The sequence below is a fragment of the Saccopteryx bilineata genome, chromosome 2 (assembly GCF_036850765.1).
Source record: "Saccopteryx bilineata isolate mSacBil1 chromosome 2, mSacBil1_pri_phased_curated, whole genome shotgun sequence".
Taxonomy (NCBI): Eukaryota; Metazoa; Chordata; class Mammalia; order Chiroptera; family Emballonuridae; genus Saccopteryx; species Saccopteryx bilineata.
Window position 1 is genome coordinate 136,360,244 of NC_089491.1, and position 18,257 is coordinate 136,378,500.

Consider the following 18,257-nt stretch of genomic DNA (forward strand, 5'->3'; position numbering starts at 1 on the left):
TAGATCCACTTTTCACCATTCAGTTCTGCCCTGAAGCAGATAGGCAAATTGAAAGAACCATCTCCTGAGAATCGGTTCTGCTAGCCAAGGGGATTATACAGCATGATATCCGTCGAGGTTAAATGTTAGTTAATTCTTAATTGATAGCTCAGCCCCTGCAATTGGTTCCATTCAACAGTAATTATTCTCATGGGGGTTGTTCAGCTCACTTGTGAGTTCCCCTCCTTTTCCGTTGTGCATGAAAACAGCAGCGTTAAGGTTCTGAAAAAGGTAAATAGTAATTTTTCTAATTTGAGAGGTTCAATTTTATTTGCCTGGAAGCTCCCATGGTGTGATTGAGTCTCATCTCTTAACAGCAAAAGCAGCCACATGGTTGGATAACGCTGCAAGTTAACAATTCAGAGCTGGGTCGCCTTTTCCAGCATTCGCTTCTAAATTTTCCCCAAGTGCCTTTGAAGTTCTAAATTCCCGTCGACGGGGACACCCAGCAATCCCAAGATATAAGGGTAGCAGAGTGAGCGGGCGTTTTCTTTTATTTGCCTGACTTCAAGCTAGCCATTTTCTGCTCCACGCAACGCCGGACTCGTACTTGCCCGTGACACAGAAGCAATTGTTTTCCCTTTAAAAGGGGGCTTTGGTGGGTTAGTTTCATTTCTGATCTGGGATATGGTGAATACGCCAAAAAAGTTTAAAACACGACCCGCAAGGCTCTTCCCCATACATCTCCTTTCCTTAGAGATAGCAGGAAAGGCAGCATTTTTTTTCCTCCTCAACACCCACTTCCAGTCCTCGTCGGGCTCAGCGAGGAATGTATAAAATTAGTTAGCTCCTCCGAGTGACTGTCCCCAGGCCCAATCAGCGGGAGCCGGGGCGCTGCCGACCCCGCCCCCTTGCGAACGCTCTTTGGCTAATTCCTGCAGGGGGAGGAGAGAGGGCGGCAGTGGGAGGAGGAGGCACCTGGAACGGGGAGTGATGTCAGCTCCCAGCTCGGTGTCTGCCCGGATTCCTGACATGGTGTAGGGCCCAGAGGGTGGGGACGGCGGGAGCGGGACGGGACAGGATTCGGGTTTGCTAGCCTGCGGCGGGGTCAGAGTGCTGGGGCTTTGAACTCCGAGGGAAGGTGAACCAGAACTTTTGGAACTAGTGCCGGCGGCTTCCACCAGGTAAGGGCGCTTGACTCCGCTCAGAGACCGGAGAGGAGTGGCACCGTTGTGTGGTTGCAGCTGGGTGTAGCAGCTGCTCCTCCTCCTCCCGGGGTCGATTTCCTTTTCCTACTCACTCCTGTTTCCCAATGGGAACAGGCATGTTTTGGGGATGGTGGTTGTAGAGCTTAACTCCTAGGGCTCCCCACTAGCTTATGTGTGAAAATAGCAACAGGATTGAACATGTAAGGTCTTGTCTGTGTCCTCAGACCCCCCCAACCCTGCTTCATACACTCTAGTCTCCCAATACTTGAGAACTGCCAATCAGAGAAGTGTATGTGTGTGTGTGTGTGTGTGGGGGGGGGGGGTGAGTGTGGGGAGTGTTATTTAAAAATATCACAAAAAACTTATGAAATATTGACTCAAAAATGTTGCTTTTTGAGAGAGAACAAAAGTTTTGTATTTTTATAGTTCCCCTGTGGTCTGTTACATAGTGATTTAAATGAAAGAATATAATTGTTCTTATGGATTCTTATATGGCAGCATAAAAACATTTTTTATATAGTCCAGTCTGGATGTATTCATTATGAGCCTGTGGGAAAGCTAGTCTCTTGGGACCACACTTCTAAAACTCCGACTCTTTTTCACTTTTACATTTTAACCGAGAATCTCGTTGTCACCTTTGTGGTCTGGGGGGGGGGGGGGTTGGGAAATTTGCTGAGAATCTTCAGGTTTGTATTCTGTGGCTGAGAAAAGAATGAGGGCTGGTAGTTGTGTTTTCAGGGATCGTTTTTTAGAGAAGGGAGTTTTAGCAGGGAAATGTGGCAGAAGGCGTGGCATACACTCTTTAATTATAGGAACATGCATTTTTCAACATGTGGGACCAAAACAAATCCTTCCTTTCAATAAGAAGGGTAGGGAGCAATAGAATGAGGATTTGATTTAGTGTCCAAGTTTGGTAATTAGGGAAAGCAATTGCCTGCCGGGAGGGAAAGATATTTTGACAGCTGGAAGTATGGATTTCTGATTCTTGTTTATTTCCTGTTTCATACCTTTTTTTTTCTTTCCTGCTTGGGGATCTGTGTGGCAAGGTCACTAACTGGGTGTGATTGATTTTTGGGGGGGAGAGGACTCCACAAACTGATTCAGAACTTTTATCAGTGCTTGAGGCTCTTTCTTTTGAAGCAGGAAAAAAAAATGCATGGGCTGAGACTTCTGAGTCAAGTTTCCTTTTTCATTCACCACTGTTCCTCACAGTGAGGATCCCTCTGTTGCCACGGCAGGGAGGAAACGGGCGGGCGTGGACTTCATTGTGAGTCAAAAGCTGCATCCCTGGTGCCTGGGCGAAAGGGCATTTCCAGGAGATCAGCAAAGAAAGAAACCACTGCATTACATCTAATAAACCCAAGTCAGGAAGTTTGGAGATTCAGAACTTCCTATATGGGGTCCTCTATCTTTCTAGCCAGATGACAATTCAATTTCAGAGCTAGAAAGAAGTACAGTATTGTTTGCTGTTGTTTATAAAACCACCTGGGTCTATATTGTTCTCAGTTTCTGAGAACAAAAAAGATTGGCACAGGGTGGAGAAAGAGGAGGATTTTTGCAAAAGGGAAGGTGTGCTTTACTGGAAAGGTTCGAATGTTGTAATTTTGGTTTGTGTTTTAGACTCAGAAACAGAAGTTTCCTAATGGCTCAGAAATGCTGGTAGACAAGTCTTTTCTATTTATGTTCTATGGGAAGCACGTAAAACGTACTGTATTTTCCGAAAGGAAAGAAAAGGAGGTGATGTGGAATTCCTGTGAGCTGATGTGAGCTCACTAAAGCCCTGGCTGATGGAGCGTTCAAACTGGAGTGTGTAGTACGCAGAGTTGGAGCTGCAAAACCAGTCAAGTAAAGAGTATCTTTGGGATGTTCTCCTGAAGTGCCAAATTCAGATGTATCCTTTTTTCCCCCCTAAGGCTTAGGTACTCTACTTTGCCAAAGCTTTAAATTTCATTAAAAGTTTTCTGAGTAATAACAGTAATTTTATATACTTGGTTTGAACCAGTATTTCTCTTTCTTGGTCTTTGTTGATGAGGCAGATGTGGTATAGTCAAACACGGTACTTTTAAAGGACAGAACTGGAAAGAAGTGTGTGATTGAGAAAAGTCGGCTCGGATTTTGACTAAATTATCTTTGACCAGCAATTGTCAGTAGTTCTGGTAGCTACTTAAAAAATTGGATAATCTGGCCTTTGTGGACAAATGTTGACTTGAAATCTAGGGCACATGTAGTTCCAGATCAATAGTGCCTAATTTCAAGGGCATCATAGACATTTTTTGGACACAAGTTCAGGAGGGAGAGTTCGTTTATTGTTTCTGTAGTCTTTTTGTCACTCACTGCCCCAGTATGAGATAAGTCGGAACAAGGTCATGTTTTCCCCATTAGTTACTGACTTGCTGACTTCTTTTTATTTTATTCATGTTTATTTATTAATTTTAGCGAAAGAGAAAGGGAGAGAGAGAGACAGAGACAAAGATAGAGACAGGAACTTTGATCTATTCCTCTGTGTGCCCCGATCAGGGATCTAACCTGCAACCTCTGTGCTTTGGGGTGACACTCTAACCAACTGAGCTATTCAGCCAGGGCTAGCTGACTTTTTTTTAAAACATGCCTTTCATATTCATGAAATGTTTGCATTTTGTAAAGATTTTATGTTGGTAATGTGTTACATTTAACATTGACTTTTTGAGGTTTTAAAAAAATTCATTTTAGAGAAAGAAGAGAGAGAGAGAGAGACTGGGGGGGAGGGGAGGAGCAGGAAGCATCAAATCCCATATGTGCCTTGACCAGTGACCTCAGCGTTCCAGGTCGATGCTTTATCCACTGCGCCACCACAGGCCAGGTTTTTGAGTTCTTCATCTCCCAGATTTACATGTACCTATCACCCAAATAGCACATTTTCAAACTGTTAACTAAAAGACCTCATTCATCATTCCATCCTTTCAAAGGTATTACATGTTTCTGACCTGATTTGAATTACCTTTTCAAAACAATGAGTGAATGAGCGAATTCATGAATGAATATACATTCACCTTTGGGTGCGTGTCTTGATTCTTTATTAAAGAAATGTTGCTTCGTGGTGAAAACGAGCAAGAGATATTGCTTGACGATGGCTTTTGTATTTCCAAAGATTTCCCTAGAAAACTATATTCTTAAATTGAGAAAAAAAAATATCGCAGTTGAGCAGCCACTTGTGAAATCTTTCAGGGAGCCATGATTATAATGATTAATTTAACCATGGTCAAACAGATGGGTTTAAGTGTGAGATTCAGAGCTATTAAGGTTAGTGATACGATACTGGGTCTTTGGGGATCAAGGGAACAAAGTATTGCCCTTCAGCCAGCATTTCCCTTCTTACAAAAGGTTGATAATTTAAAATTAAATCAGTCATCAAACTGTCCAAAAGTTGACACTATCAACAAAACTGCTCGGGGCTTGTGCAGTTCCTTGCATCTGTAGAATATAATGCCATTTGTTACTTAAATTCATTGCAGCGCATGTCAAAACCTTTTCCCTAGTCAAAAAGAACTACAGCTTTTATCACATATATCAACACTGCAAAGATTGATGCTTTATTAAATGGAGCTAATGGGTTAAAAAACTAAACTGAACAAACCCACCCTGCAAAATATGGACTCTTCGATTTCTTTTACACCCTTCATTTAAAAAAATTTCTTTTTAAAGATTTTATTTATTGATTTTATAGACAGGAGAGAGAGAGAGAAGGAGGGGGTGAGAAGCATCAACTCAGTAGTTGCTTCTCATATGTGCCTTGATCTGATTTTAAACCAGCGACCTCAGCGTTCCAGGTGGATGCTTTATCCACTGTGCCACCACAGGTCAGGCTCACTCTTTATGTTAAAGATAGTCCTTATTGATGTGAGTTTGGTGTTAGTTGATAGTGTTTCAAAAAGCCAAGTGGTAAGAGGTTCTTTTACTTCAATATGTTTTCCAAGTTGAAGGGTCTATAACGCTAAGCAACTGGATTTTACATAAAAAATGGGCCCTTCCAGGAATTTTAAGTTTGCACACTTGCTAGGCAGTTTGGGGGGAGAGGAGGGTCTGAGTGAAATGTGTACCAGTCTGTACCCATTGAAGAGCTTCTATTTCTGAAATGTGGGTTTGGAGTCAGTGGCTCTGGTGGATGTTTTGTCATAGTTTGTGACTGAGCTTTGGTTGTGAATCTCCCTGGAACTTGGTGTGACTCACATTTTGACTGGCCCACTCACACATCCTTGTTTTTTTGGGAAGTGGAATAAGGTCAGAATAGAAAGATCATTTAGTGGTTGCTGTAGAGCAGTGCACCTAAAAATGTTCATGACTTGAAGGAATTGTACAAACTAACTGCACTGACTGGCAGTCATTCTGGCAAAGGCTCGTATCTCAAATACAGATCATGGAAGAAGAAGGTCAAATACTATAATGTTTCTGCCTGGCTGTTGTTGATTTTATGGACTCCCTTATGAACTCCAGAGTAAGGCTAGGTATTTTTACTTTTAGTTTAGGGAAATCAAACATTAAAAAAAAATTTCTTGATTGATTTTAGAGAGGGTGAGGAGAGAGAGAGAGAGAGAGAGAGAGAGACAGAAACATCTATCTGTTCCTATATGTGCCCTGATGGGGAGTCTTACAGGCAAACCCTGTGCATTGGGTTGATGCTCTAACCAATGGAGCTGTCCGGCCAAGGTGAAATCAAATGTTTGACATAAAAAACAGATACCCGTTCAAGGGAGGAGATGTGCTGGTTCCTAGGTGTATGTGTACCTTTGTTAACAAGGGAAAACTTAATTTTACCTGGTGAGGAGAGACCAAAGATGCTGTTTTCAGTGGCAAGTCCGTTCATAAATAAGTAGCCACACTTTTTAGGAAAGCAAGAAGTAGGTAGGCCCATTGGGAAGTATATTAACTTCTCATGCTATCAATGCATAGTAGTGCTACTCCATGTCACTAAATATGCCCATGTTATCTCGTATTTCTGTGCCTAGGATCTAGCTCACAGAGGTCCTTTTGCTGGCTTTTTGTCATCTTTCTCTTCATCTGTAATATTTTACACGCATGTCATCTTGCCACCACAGAGTTATATGTTTTTCTGAGGAGAGTTTACTGAATTTACTTTATTTGGAAGAAAGTGAAACAAGGCTAAAACTCTATGGCCTACTTTCTTAATATAACTTGATAGTGTGACTGCAGTTGCATAAATAATGTTCCTGCAATCATTATCTTTTTCTAAAGATGTTACTTATCATAACAACACATAGTAGAGAATTTTGTTTTGTTTGAATTGGAATTTGAACATGCTGTACTTTTTCTTATGAATGATAGAAGAGTCAAATGAACTTGTGGGTTCTCATCTAAATTTTTGCCATGGGAAGCGAGTAGTGGGAGGAAGGGAAACAGTGACAACTCAGAGGAAGTGCTCTGGTTGAGTCTGCCAGGATGATTTGTGGGAAGTCACGTGGGACTCACTGTTTTTCCTCAGGATCAGGATCAGCTGCTTGGACCCTCTTGTAAAACTTTCACATTCTTCGGCCTCCACTCCCATCAGTATGTGGCTTTGTACAACCAAGAATGCTTTTTGTTTTATTTTATTTATTTTTATCCATTTTAAAGATTTTACTGATTGATTTTAGAGGGAGGTGGGAGAGAGAGAGAGAGAGAGAGAGAAAGAAAGTGGGGGGAGGAACAGAAAGCATCAACTCATAGAGGTTGCTTCTCATATATGTCTTGACCAGGCAACGTGGGGTTTTGAACCAGTGACCTCAGCATTCCAGGTCAATGCCTTATTCACTGTGCCACCACAGGTCAGTCCCAAGAGGGCTTTTGAACACAGAGTTAAGTTTCTTTTATTGCTTTTCTCATCTCAGGGTACTATGATTCTCTCTAGGATGACTTGTACTCTACCCAGTGGGACAGACACACCTAGATGTCCAACCAAAATGTTTCACCCACTTCTTCCACCATGGGCTGAACCCATTTTGTTTAATTTGCCACCATGGCCAGTTAAAAAAATACAACCAACCAAATTTGGTTTCCCAGAATCCCTTGCAGTTGGGGAACGGCATAGCCCTGACCAATGAGATGTGAGTAGCTGGGTGGGGCTCCTCCCACAATGCTCTTTTAAGGGGGTGGGCTCTATGCACTTACCTGTTAGACATTTTGCTCTTTGTATTTCTTTCTCCCTGAAACATGGATGCTGTTTTCTAAATGGAGACACCATCTTGTGACCGAAGAGAAGAAACTTGAGGGATAAGCAGGCTGGGCAACTGGTGGCATTCTGGAACTGTTGTATCAGACCTCCTTTGTCCATCCCTTGACACGTCCGTCCCCCCCCCCCCAAGTGAGAAGCGGGGTGGGGGGGGAAGGGAACAGGCAGACAGACTCCCGCATGTGCCCCACTAGGATCCACCCAGCATGCCCACCAGGGGGCGATGCTCTGCCCATCTGAGCCATTGCTCTGCTGCAGTCAGAGCCATTCTAGCCCCTGAGGCAGAGGCCATGGAGCCATCCTCAGTGCCCGGGCAAACTTTGCTCCAGTGGAGCCTTGGCTGCGGGAGGGGAAGAGAGAGACAGAGAGGAAGGAGAGGGGGAGGGGTGGAGAAGCAAATGGGCGCTTCTCCTGTGTGCCCTGGCCGGGAATTGAACTCGGGACTTCCACACTCCGGGCCCACATTCTACTGCTGAGCCAACCGGCCAGGGCCCATCCCTTGACTTTTTATGAGGAAAAATTTATTTTGTTAAACCACAGAAGCTAGAACCTTTCCTTGCAGCCAGATGTGATTTTAAGTTTGAGTTTAATTTTGAAAAAGTCATAGTTCATCTTTTTCTAAGAATTAAAAGGCAGCATTCTGTAGGACAAGAAAAAAGGTGGGGGTTCTCCTACAGACTACTTGAATCCTGGCTTTGCTACTTATTACAGTCTAATATCAGCAAGTAATTTAACTTCTTTGGGTCTCAGTTTTCCCATCTGTGAAATGGTGGTACTGATGTTTGCCTCAGGATTTTTGTCAGTATTAGAAAGAATTATAAATTATTAATAAAAATAATGGCACATTTGGCACATAGATTTTCAAAAAGTGGTGACAGTTACTACTGAAGGAGAGTAGTGAAGAGCCTGAAGAAGGGATGCAAGCAGTTCAGCTTCTGGTAGGTTTCCAGTAAATACAGATCGAGTGGCTGACTGGTATATTAGCTTTATGGCTGCAACCACTCACTTCCATCTACTTGTCGTTTATTTTAGTGCCCATCTCTTATCCTCTGTCCCACCTACTTAAACCAGAATACTCGGAGCTCTTCTGTTCTGCAACTTTGGTTGAAAAAGCAAAGGATGTCCTTATGAAAAATTTATTAACTATTGCTCAGTAATGAAGGGTGTGGGCTCTAGAGTCAGACAGGTGTAGATTAAAATCCCTTGTCTTAATATCTGTGTAACTTTGTCTTCTGTGAAATGGGAATGGTTGCATGGTTAGGAGGACTAAACATGCTATTACATGTGAAGCACTAACAGCTGTATTGCTGGCACAGAATGAGCACTGGGTGGATGACAGATACTGCTATTATTTCGTTAAATGCTTGTTAAGCAGTTCTTGGCCTTGGTATGAGATCTGCTTGGATATATAAGGACAAATAAAAGATGCCCTTTACCCTTAAGAATATTCATATACAGGAAATGGGGGAAGGCGGGAGATCATCCTCCTTAATTGTAATAAAAAAAGTTTAAAAATACTATTTAGCTGTTAAAAAGTTGAAAAGAATATATAAGGACTTACATAGATGTCTGTGATACATATTTTAAGAGAAAAAGTAACCAAGTACACATACATACTTTATATATTTGTCAGTGCATGAAAAATTGCAAAATGGAGTGATTTGTGGAGGATGGGATTAGGACAGCAGGGAAGATGAAGGTTTTTTTTTTTTAACAGTGTATTATTGTCTATTCTATAACACTTCATGCATTACTCTTGAAATATAAAAAGTATTAAAGTTTAAAAAATCAGTTTGTTGGGCCTTTGGAGATAGGTGGGGAAGCCCGTGTTATGAACTTGACCAGTCACTTGAGCAAAAGGATTGGGTTCAGTGGGGTCCCACTAGAGGAAGTGGGATTTGAATGAGCCTTGAAGGATGAGTAGGAGATTTTGAGGAGACAGTGAAGGGAAATGGACACACTTGGGTTTGGAGTAGAATGGTGACTATAGTAAGATTTAGAGGAAGTTTGTAGAGGAAGATAATATAGAAAGATCAATATTGTTTTAGAGGAAGATAAGATATACTGGAGCCAGATCTTAGAGGGTTTTAAAGAGAATGACAAGAGTATGCTTTAAAATAGGATTCTTTTGGCCCTGCCAGGTAGCTCGATTGGAGCATCATCCTGACATGCCAAGGTTGTGGGTTCAGTCCCCAGTCAGGGCACACACAAGATTCAACCAATCAATGCATAAGTAAGTGGAATAACAAATCAGTGTTTGTTTCTCTCTCTCTCTCGTTCCCTCCCTCCCTCTTTTTCTTCCTTCCTTTTTCTTTAAAATCAATAAATAAAAATTAAAAAATTTTTTTTAAAAATAAGATTTTTTGGTATAAGATAGGGAGGGATATCAGAACTATTATTGAGAAAGGTGACTCTAGAAATAGCACATGGGATGTTAGTTGGAGTACAAGTGGCAAGGGGAGTGGGGAGGGATAGGGCATCCTTAAGAAAGGCATGCAAGCAAAAGTTGAATTTTAACAGAAAACATGATGAATTAATATTTGAACATGTGGAGTTTGAGATTCCATCATGATCCACAATGATCAACCTTTTTTTTTCCTCAGTGTGCAAATGGGGAATAATAGTTCCTATCTTACTAGGTTTATAGGAGAATAACAACAACAATAATAACTAATGCTTGCATAGAACTTGGCATGTACCAAGCACTGTTCTAAACACTTATTTTAATTTAGATTTAATTTCTACATAGGCCATAAGAACAGGTACTATTATTATTTCAGTATTACAGGTGAGGACTCTGAGGCACAGACAGGCTAATTGAATTTCCCAGGTCACACATTGCATATGTTGGACTCAGGATTTAAATATAGGTACTATCTTTAGGGCCAGGATCCTCAACCTCTTTATATCACTGCCTCTGGCTTAGTTCTCTACTTGGCACCTTAAAAGCCATTAAGCTAGTTGATTTTATCCATGTGATGTTAAGTAGGAATTTAGAAATTTAGGTTAGGAGTTTAGGTAAGACCCTAGGTTGATGGACCATCTCCATAGGCCTGTTGCATAAAGAATGAGAAGAGATGAACTTGCTCAAGAAGAAGAAACAGTAAAAAGAGAAGGAAGTATAGCAGGTCCTCGAATAGCACCCTTTCATTATAACTTTGACGAGGAAAAAAATGTGATTTCTGGCGAGGGCCACTGTGATGTGGAGTTGTACACATTGTTCTTATGTCTGTGTGGGTTTTCTTCAGTCCTCCAGTTCCTTCCCACATCCAAAAGCTGTCCTGGTCTCAGGGAGCGTGGGTGTGGGTGAGTGCACCCCGCGAAGGAAGGGTGTCCTGTCTAGGGTAGGTGCCTGCTTGGCTCCCTGAACTGCTGGGATGGGCTCCGACCACCTGCAACCCTGAACTGGAATAATAGGATTGGAAAATAATCATCTTTTTCTTTCTTTCTTTCTTTTAAGTTCATGGTGATTGTCTTGAAGTGGTGGGAATTTTTTTGGTTCCTACTTATTCTACTGTGTTTTCTGAATTTTCTGTGATAAATCTGATTTTAATTTTTTGTTAATTTTTTTTATTGATTTTAGAGAGAGGGAGAGAGAGAGAGAGAGAGAGAGAGAGAGGAACATTGGTCTGTTCCTGTATGTGCCCTGACTGAGGATTGAACCAGCACCCTCTGGGCTTAGGTAACCAACCGAGCTAACTGGCCAGGGCAGAAAATCATCATCTGAATTTTTATTGATCTTTTGAAAATGTATGTATAGGTCACATTTATTTCAACGCCTAATATAAAACGTGTTTTGGATTTTTATTTGATTTAGTGATGTTTTTGTAACCAGAAAGAAGCCATAGGAACTTAACTCTTGTTTATATCAATTAGGCTATGGTAAAACTGGTTTCCTTATTTTTCCTATTGCTTAAAGTTACAGTTTCCAAGAACTTGTTGACTACATTAAGTGAGGATTTACTACTATACATAACCTTCAGGGAACTCTTGCCATTTAGACATGGTCAGGCCAAAGCGAAGTCATTAGAGGGGACAGAGCAGGAACTTCAAAGAAGCAGAGGGTGGTGGTGATGGCAGAGGGGAGAAGCAGAGGGTGGTGGTGATGGCAGAGGGGAGGAGCAGAGGGTGGTGGTGATGGCAGAGGGGAGAAGCAGAGGGTGGTGGTGATGGCAGAGGGGAGGAGCAGAGGGTGGTGGTGATGGCAGAGGGGAGGAGCAGAGGGTGGTGGTGATGGCAGAGGGGAGGAGCAGAGGGTGGTGGTGATGGCAGAGGGGAGGAGCAGAGGGTGGTGGTGATGGCAGAGGGGAGAAGCAGAGGGTGGTGGTGATGGCAGAGGGGAGGAGCAGAGGGTGGTGGTGATGGCAGAGGGGAGGAGCAGAGGGTGGTGGTGATGGCAGAGGGGAGAAGCGCACCCAAGCAAGTAGATGGCCCGTGCCATCCAGTGCTGCTGCCCCTTTACAAGGCTGGTGCTGAGAAACTGCCCCAGTCGAGCTGCCAGATCATTTATGAACTTGGAGAGCCGTTTCACTAGCACAGTAGAGATGATGAAATTCAGTGCAAAAACTTGAGAAATACATAGGGGGTGAGGAATGGCAGGTGGCCCTGTTAGATCAGCCTTCCCAGGAATTCAACAAGGAGAGACGTGCTGTGATAGCCAGGGTTTGAGGACGGTACAGGTAGGGAGGGTGATATGAAAGGTGGGAATGGATACAACGGAGAGGGATAGATTCAGAATCAAGGGGAGCGTGGCAGGTTAGCCTTGAAATGCATAAGAGCTTTCTTCAAATGGGATGGAAGAAAGGATAGGGGAAAATAGAAAAAAAATGTGATTGGAAGAGATAAGTTGAGTAAGTGCACCTCAGGCGGTCTGCATTTTTTCAGTCTAATGGGAGGCAGTGAAACGAAATATATTGACAAGTAACTCAGGTCCTGAGAGGCTGGCTGTCGGGGTTATTGGTACAGAAGAAAAATTTGAAAGAATGACAGAAGTGTCTCATCTAAACAACACAAACTGACACATTTGCCAGGATGTGTCTCCAGGCAGGAAATTAATGTATTGAAGTGGAAAGTAGTGGGACAAAAAAGAAGAGGACAATGAAATGAGACAAAGGGAAACTTGACTGTATTTAAAGAAGGACTTTTTAGACAACCAGACTTAATGGTTTGCAGAACAACAGCCCAGGGAAAACTGAGTGCTCTGAGTGGTGAGAAAGCCTGGTTCAGGGACAGAGCCTGGGTTTGCACGAAACGCAACCACCAGCGTACCAGGAATACTTTAAGAAAGGCTCTGAATTAAATGCTGCTCTTTGGTAAGGTTTTCTTTGGTGTTCAGTTTAATTATTTAAAGAGAGGTCTTCTTCTTTTTTGAAAGAGAAATATCGATTTGTTGTTCCACTTATTTATGCATTCACTGGGTGTTTCTGGTATGTGCCCAAACCAGGGATCAAACCGACAACTTTGGCCTATCGGGCTAATGCTCCAGCCAACTGAGCTACCCCGCTGGGGCTCAAGATAGCTTTTTAGTGGGAAAGACATTGGGTCGTGATGTTTCAGTAGATTTGCTGTTGCAATGACATGAGGGGGATGGGAGAAAAGGACTGAAACGATTCAGTAATTAGCTGCATGGTACTAAAATCAGCCCCACTCCTGTCAATCCATAGTTGGATCTCTTGGGGGTTGCTTTGAAAGACATCAGTAAAAACTTTTCTGAGTGTATATGTAGCATATTTAGATAGACATCATATTCTTGAGTTAAATGATCTCTACATAATTGTGGAGCCCAATGTGAAATGAAAATGTGTGACCCCATGCTTACAAAGCAGGAAAAAGTGTTGTAATGACACCAACATGAAAGCTTTTCCTTTTCGTCTATAGTCTTCCCTCTCAAGTCATCATGGTGGTTTTGCTTAATGTCATTGTAAGCCAAGGAAAATTAAAATTACTAGCATGAATGTGATTGTTCATCCTTAAATTGTGCAGTGCCAGTTTTTAATGCAAATATGAGCTGCTTTTTTTTTCTTTTTCTTTTTTTAGAGAGAGAGAGGGAGAAAGAGACAGGAAGGGAGAGAGATGAGAAGCATTAATTTGTAGTTGTGGCACTTCAGTTGTTCATTGATTGCTTTCTCATACATGCCTTGACCAGAGGCCTCCAGCTGAGCCAGTGACCCCTTACTCAAGCCCAGGGCTTTGGGCTCCAAGCCAGCGACCATGGGATTATTTTGATGACCCCACTCAAGCTGGTGAGCCTGCATTCAAGCTGGATGAGCCTGTGCTCAAGCCAGCCGGAGACCTCAGGGTTTCGAAATTGGGACCTCACTGTCCCAGGTGATGCTCTATCCACTGTGCCACCACCAGCCAGGCAGCAAATATAAGAGCTTTTGATGGGTAGGCAGAATTACTGAAGTCACACACCTCCTATTTGTAATTTTTTTTTTCTTAAGTGAGAATCAGGGAGGCAGAGAGACAGACTCCCACATATGCCCTGACTAGGATCCACCCAGCAAGCCTCCTTTGGGGCAATGCTCTGTATATCTGGGGCTGTTGCTCTGTTGCTCAGCAACCGAGCTATTTTAGCACCTGAGGCGAGGCCATGGAGCCATCCTCAACACTCTAGGCCAACTTGCTCCAACCAAACCGTGGCTGTAGGAAGGGGAGAGAGAGAGGGGAGGAGGAGAGGTGGAGAAGCAGATGGTCACTTCTCCTGTGTGCCCTGGATATTGAACCTAGGATATCCACATGCTGAGTTGATGCTCTACTGCTGAGTCAACTGGCCAGGGCCCTACTTTGTAACTTACATATGCATATGTATATTATTCTTATTATAATAGTAGAAACACTGCACAAAATTGACAACTTTTATTTCCCTTCCTGATTTGTACTTTTTTTGTTTGTATTTTTCTGAAGTGAGAAGCTGGGAGGCAGAGAGACAGACTCCCGTGTGTGTCCAACCAGGATCCACCCAGCATGCCCACTAGGGGGTGATGCTCTGCCCATCTGGGGTGTTGCTCTATTGAAGCTGGAGCCATTCTAGTGCCATGGAGCCATCCTCAGTGCCCAGGCCTACTTTGCTCCAATGGAGCCTTGGCTGCAGGAGGGAAAGAGAGAGAGAAGAAGGAGAGGGGGAAGACTGGAGAAGCAGATGGGCGCCTCTCCTGTGTGCCCTGGCCAGGAATCGAACCCGGGACTTCCACATGCCAGGCTGACATTCCACCACTGAGCCAACTGGGCAGGGCCTGATTTGTACATTTTATCAGTCTTTGTTTTATAGAAGGAAGGACTGGCGTAAGGCAGGACTGAAAGGAAGAACTATGAGTATTTCTATCTTTACGTTTCCTTCTGTGCCATCATTTTTAGCATAAATAGGTGGCTAATACAGGCAAGTAACAGGAGTCAGAGCATATGTAGGAATTTTTGGTTGGCTGTGTTTCTTAGAGAGACATTGGTTCAAATGGAAAGCATGGCTTCTTGGAGCTGTCAGCGCCCACCCACTTGGTTTTTTGTAACACACTTTGAACTAGTCTTGCTGAAATCTCATGTATCATGCATCCATAGAAATTCTGTGCTCATGAGACATTGCAAACACTATTTATGAATGGTGTGGCTACACACATTGAATAGGATCTCCTCTGCTCACACGCATGCTCCATTGTTTCATCAGACCTCATTCACAAACACAAGTTCAGAGTTACAGTTATTAAGAATTACAAGAGAGTGACAGCAAGGCATTAAATCAACTATGGAGCATTTCTGAGCATAGGGTTCTGTATGACTACAAAGGCCAGAAATCTTGTTTTCGGAAGTCAGAGGTCACCTTTAAGCCTGAGTTTCCCTCTAGTCTTAGACATACCTTCAATGTCAAAGTATGCAATGGGGTCGGTTTGTGCCTGGTATCCTAGCCATCAGCACTGTCAGTTTGCTTGTCAAATATATTTTTAATAACTCCATTGCCTTGGTTCATATCCCTGTCAACTCTGATATATACCCTGTAGTTGTCTTCTACCCGGAACCCTGTTCTTAATTTTTTCCTTGTATTCTACACCTCTTGGCCACACAAATCTTTCAAGTAAGCCTTTGCTATGAGGCCACCTTGCCTGATATATATTGTTTAATCTCCTGTAGGCTGTAGAGTTCTTATACTGATGGTCCTGGTGTGGAGACTGCATGCAGACCAGTTTGGTTTGATCTACACAATATGTATTTTAAGAAATTTAAGCCAATACTTAAAAGTGTGGGAGATTTCACTTACTGAAATTCAGATTTTATAAAAGGAGGATCTGGCTGTTGGGGGCTTTTGTTTTGCGAGGCTGGTTCCCCGTAGAACAGGAATACCTGTGTACTTGGGGAGGAAGATGATGGGGTGTGCTTTCAGGGCAGACCCTTTGTTTGGGCAGTCACCACTTGCACTAACGTACATTTAAAGCAACTGTCTGAGGGAATGCTGTGAAGTATTAGGAATGCTGATCTTTCACCTGAGAAATTAAGTCCTCTACCTTCATCATCTAAGTAGATGTATGCTTTATAGCAGCCCTTGGTTGCTTTTATAGGAGAAATATTTTTTAGGTCTCAACTGACCATTGTCACTACTGGTCACCTTGAAGTCATGTTGTGACCTCTTCTCATGTTGACTATTTCCTCCAAGTTCCTCTTCCCCTATACTCAGACCAGGCCCTACACCCCTACAGTGCTTTAAGTCCTCCCAACCTTCCTGCTTTGCCCATGGCTCTTTTTGCTTAAACCCTCCTCTTGCCTCCAGGCCTACTCGGCAGAGTTCAGGAAACCTTTGCTAAGGGCCTTAGTCAGGACTCAGCCCATAAACTCTTCTGGAAGCAGGTAATGAAAGTTTTAGATTTAGATTATTTGGCCCTGGCCGGTTGGCCCAAAGGTAGAGCGTCGGCCTAGCGTGTGGATGTCTGGGGTTTGATTCCGGTTAGGGCACACAGGAGAAGCCACCATCTGTTTCTCCACCGCTCCCCCTCCCCTTCTCTTCCTCCTTTCCTCTTTTCCTCCCTCCCTCTCTCCCTGTCTCATCCCTTCCTGCAGCATTGGCATGAATGAGCAAGTTGGCCCTGGATGCTGAGGATGGCTCCATGGCCTTGCCTCAGGTGCTAAAATAGCTTGATTGCGGAGCAATGGAGCAGCAGCCCCAGATGAGCAGAGCATCAGGGGGTTGCCAGGTGGATCTTGGTCAGGGTGCATGTGGGAGTCTGTCTCTGCCTCCCTGCCTCTCACTTGATTTAAAAAATAGATGATGTATTTTTAAAAATGTTTAGTTGATTGACTTAAGAGGGAGAGAAAGGGAGGGAGGGAGAGAAAGAGACAGACAGACAGACACAGGAACATCAACATCCATCTGTTCCTTTATGTGCCCTGACTGGGGATCAAACCATCAACTTCTGCACTTCAGGACAATGCTCTAACCAGCCGACAGGGCAAATTTTTAGATTTTTAAATGCTCAAGTACCAAGTGGGTGCTGAGTTCATGTTGTTTTCTAAAGTTGTTTCCAGCCCAGTGATTCTGAGATGCTATATATAATTCTTCCAATGCCTAGGCCTGTTTATTACCACACATTTGGTATGTAGTTGGTTTTTGAAGTTGTACTTTGAAAGGAACTTTGTTTGCACTGTCTCAGCTAATTGTGAGGTCAGCACTAGCATTATCTCCATTTTACAGATGAGGGAACTGAGAGTTTTCTCCAAAACAGACACTCCAAGTAGATAATTTCTTGTTTTGTCTTATTTCTTCAAACAGGTTATATGCTAGTTGAAAGCCATGACTGTGCCTTTGTTGCTAGGCCCTGTTACCCTGGAGGGATTCAATAATGTTTATGTGATGAGAGTAATGGTTCTCTCAACCATTATGTACAGAGGCTACTTAGATGAGGCTCTGTGGGGATGCAAAAGAGACTCAAGTAGAAAAGATGGGTGTGTATCAGTCATGCTGTAAGATATGCCTCCTACCTGTGCACAATTACAATATAGAGCTTTGGATCTTGGGCTTTGGAGTTAGATGGGCCTAGAGTTGTGTCTCTGTTTCTTCATTTGTAAAATGGGGCCAATAATATAGTAATACATACTTTGAGCATGGTATTCAACCAGGGTGATTTTGCACTGGAGGATTCATCTGGCAATATTATTTTTGCACAACGGGAGGTAGAGGGAAGACTGACATTTAGTGAATAGGTTCCAGGATGCTGCTAAACACCTTATAATGCATGGACAACCTCCCGTAACATGGAATCACCCAGCCCAAAATGTTAATTGTGCCAAAATTGAGAAGCCCTGTCTTGTAGGGTTGTGAAGATGAAATAAGATAATGAATGCAGTGAGTTTGGCCTAGTTTACTGTTACTCTAGTTTGACCTGTGGTGACACAGGTCAAAAGCATTGACCTGGAAACGCTGAGGTCGCCAGTTCGAAACACTGGGCTTGCCTGATCAAGGCACATATGGGAGTTGATGCTTCCTGCTCTTCCCTGTTCTCTCTCTCTCTCTTTCCTCTCTAAAATGAATAAAGTCTTTAAAAAATTTAAACTGTTACTCTAAGAAAACCATTTTTAGAGGTTGCAAAATCAGCTTTCAAGAAGATGAACCCCAGAAGACTTAATTTCAGCAGCATTTATGATCCCTGTCAAAGTAAAGCCTTGTGCTAAGGATTTCATGCTCTCCTGTTTAGAAGGGGTGACGGACACGCTGGCAAGTGTTTGTGTTACACTGTGTACTAACATGAGCTGGCGTGGATTTATCAGAACTGTAAAAACAATTATTAATTTTTAGGGTGTTTCTGGTAAACTTCCTGCTTGCTTATCTATGTCGTTTGTTCTGTAGAGATAATGTCAGTGTGCACCTTTAAATCCTCTTTTGATGGAGA

The 18,257-nt window shown here is 42.9% G+C and overlaps 1 protein-coding gene across 11 annotated transcripts in view; it reads left to right on the forward strand.

The window, feature by feature from the left end:
* Positions 1 to 949: 949 nt before the first annotated feature.
* Positions 950 to 18,257, forward strand: part of PPFIBP1 (PPFIA binding protein 1) — a 204,749-nt gene continuing 187,441 nt past the window's right edge. For all 11 annotated transcript variants that reach the window (XM_066258010.1, XM_066258013.1, XM_066258012.1 and 8 more), the window contains exon 1: positions 950 to 1,163. The gene's annotated coding sequence lies outside the window, so the exon portion shown is untranslated. The remainder of the gene's footprint in view (positions 1,164 to 18,257) is intronic.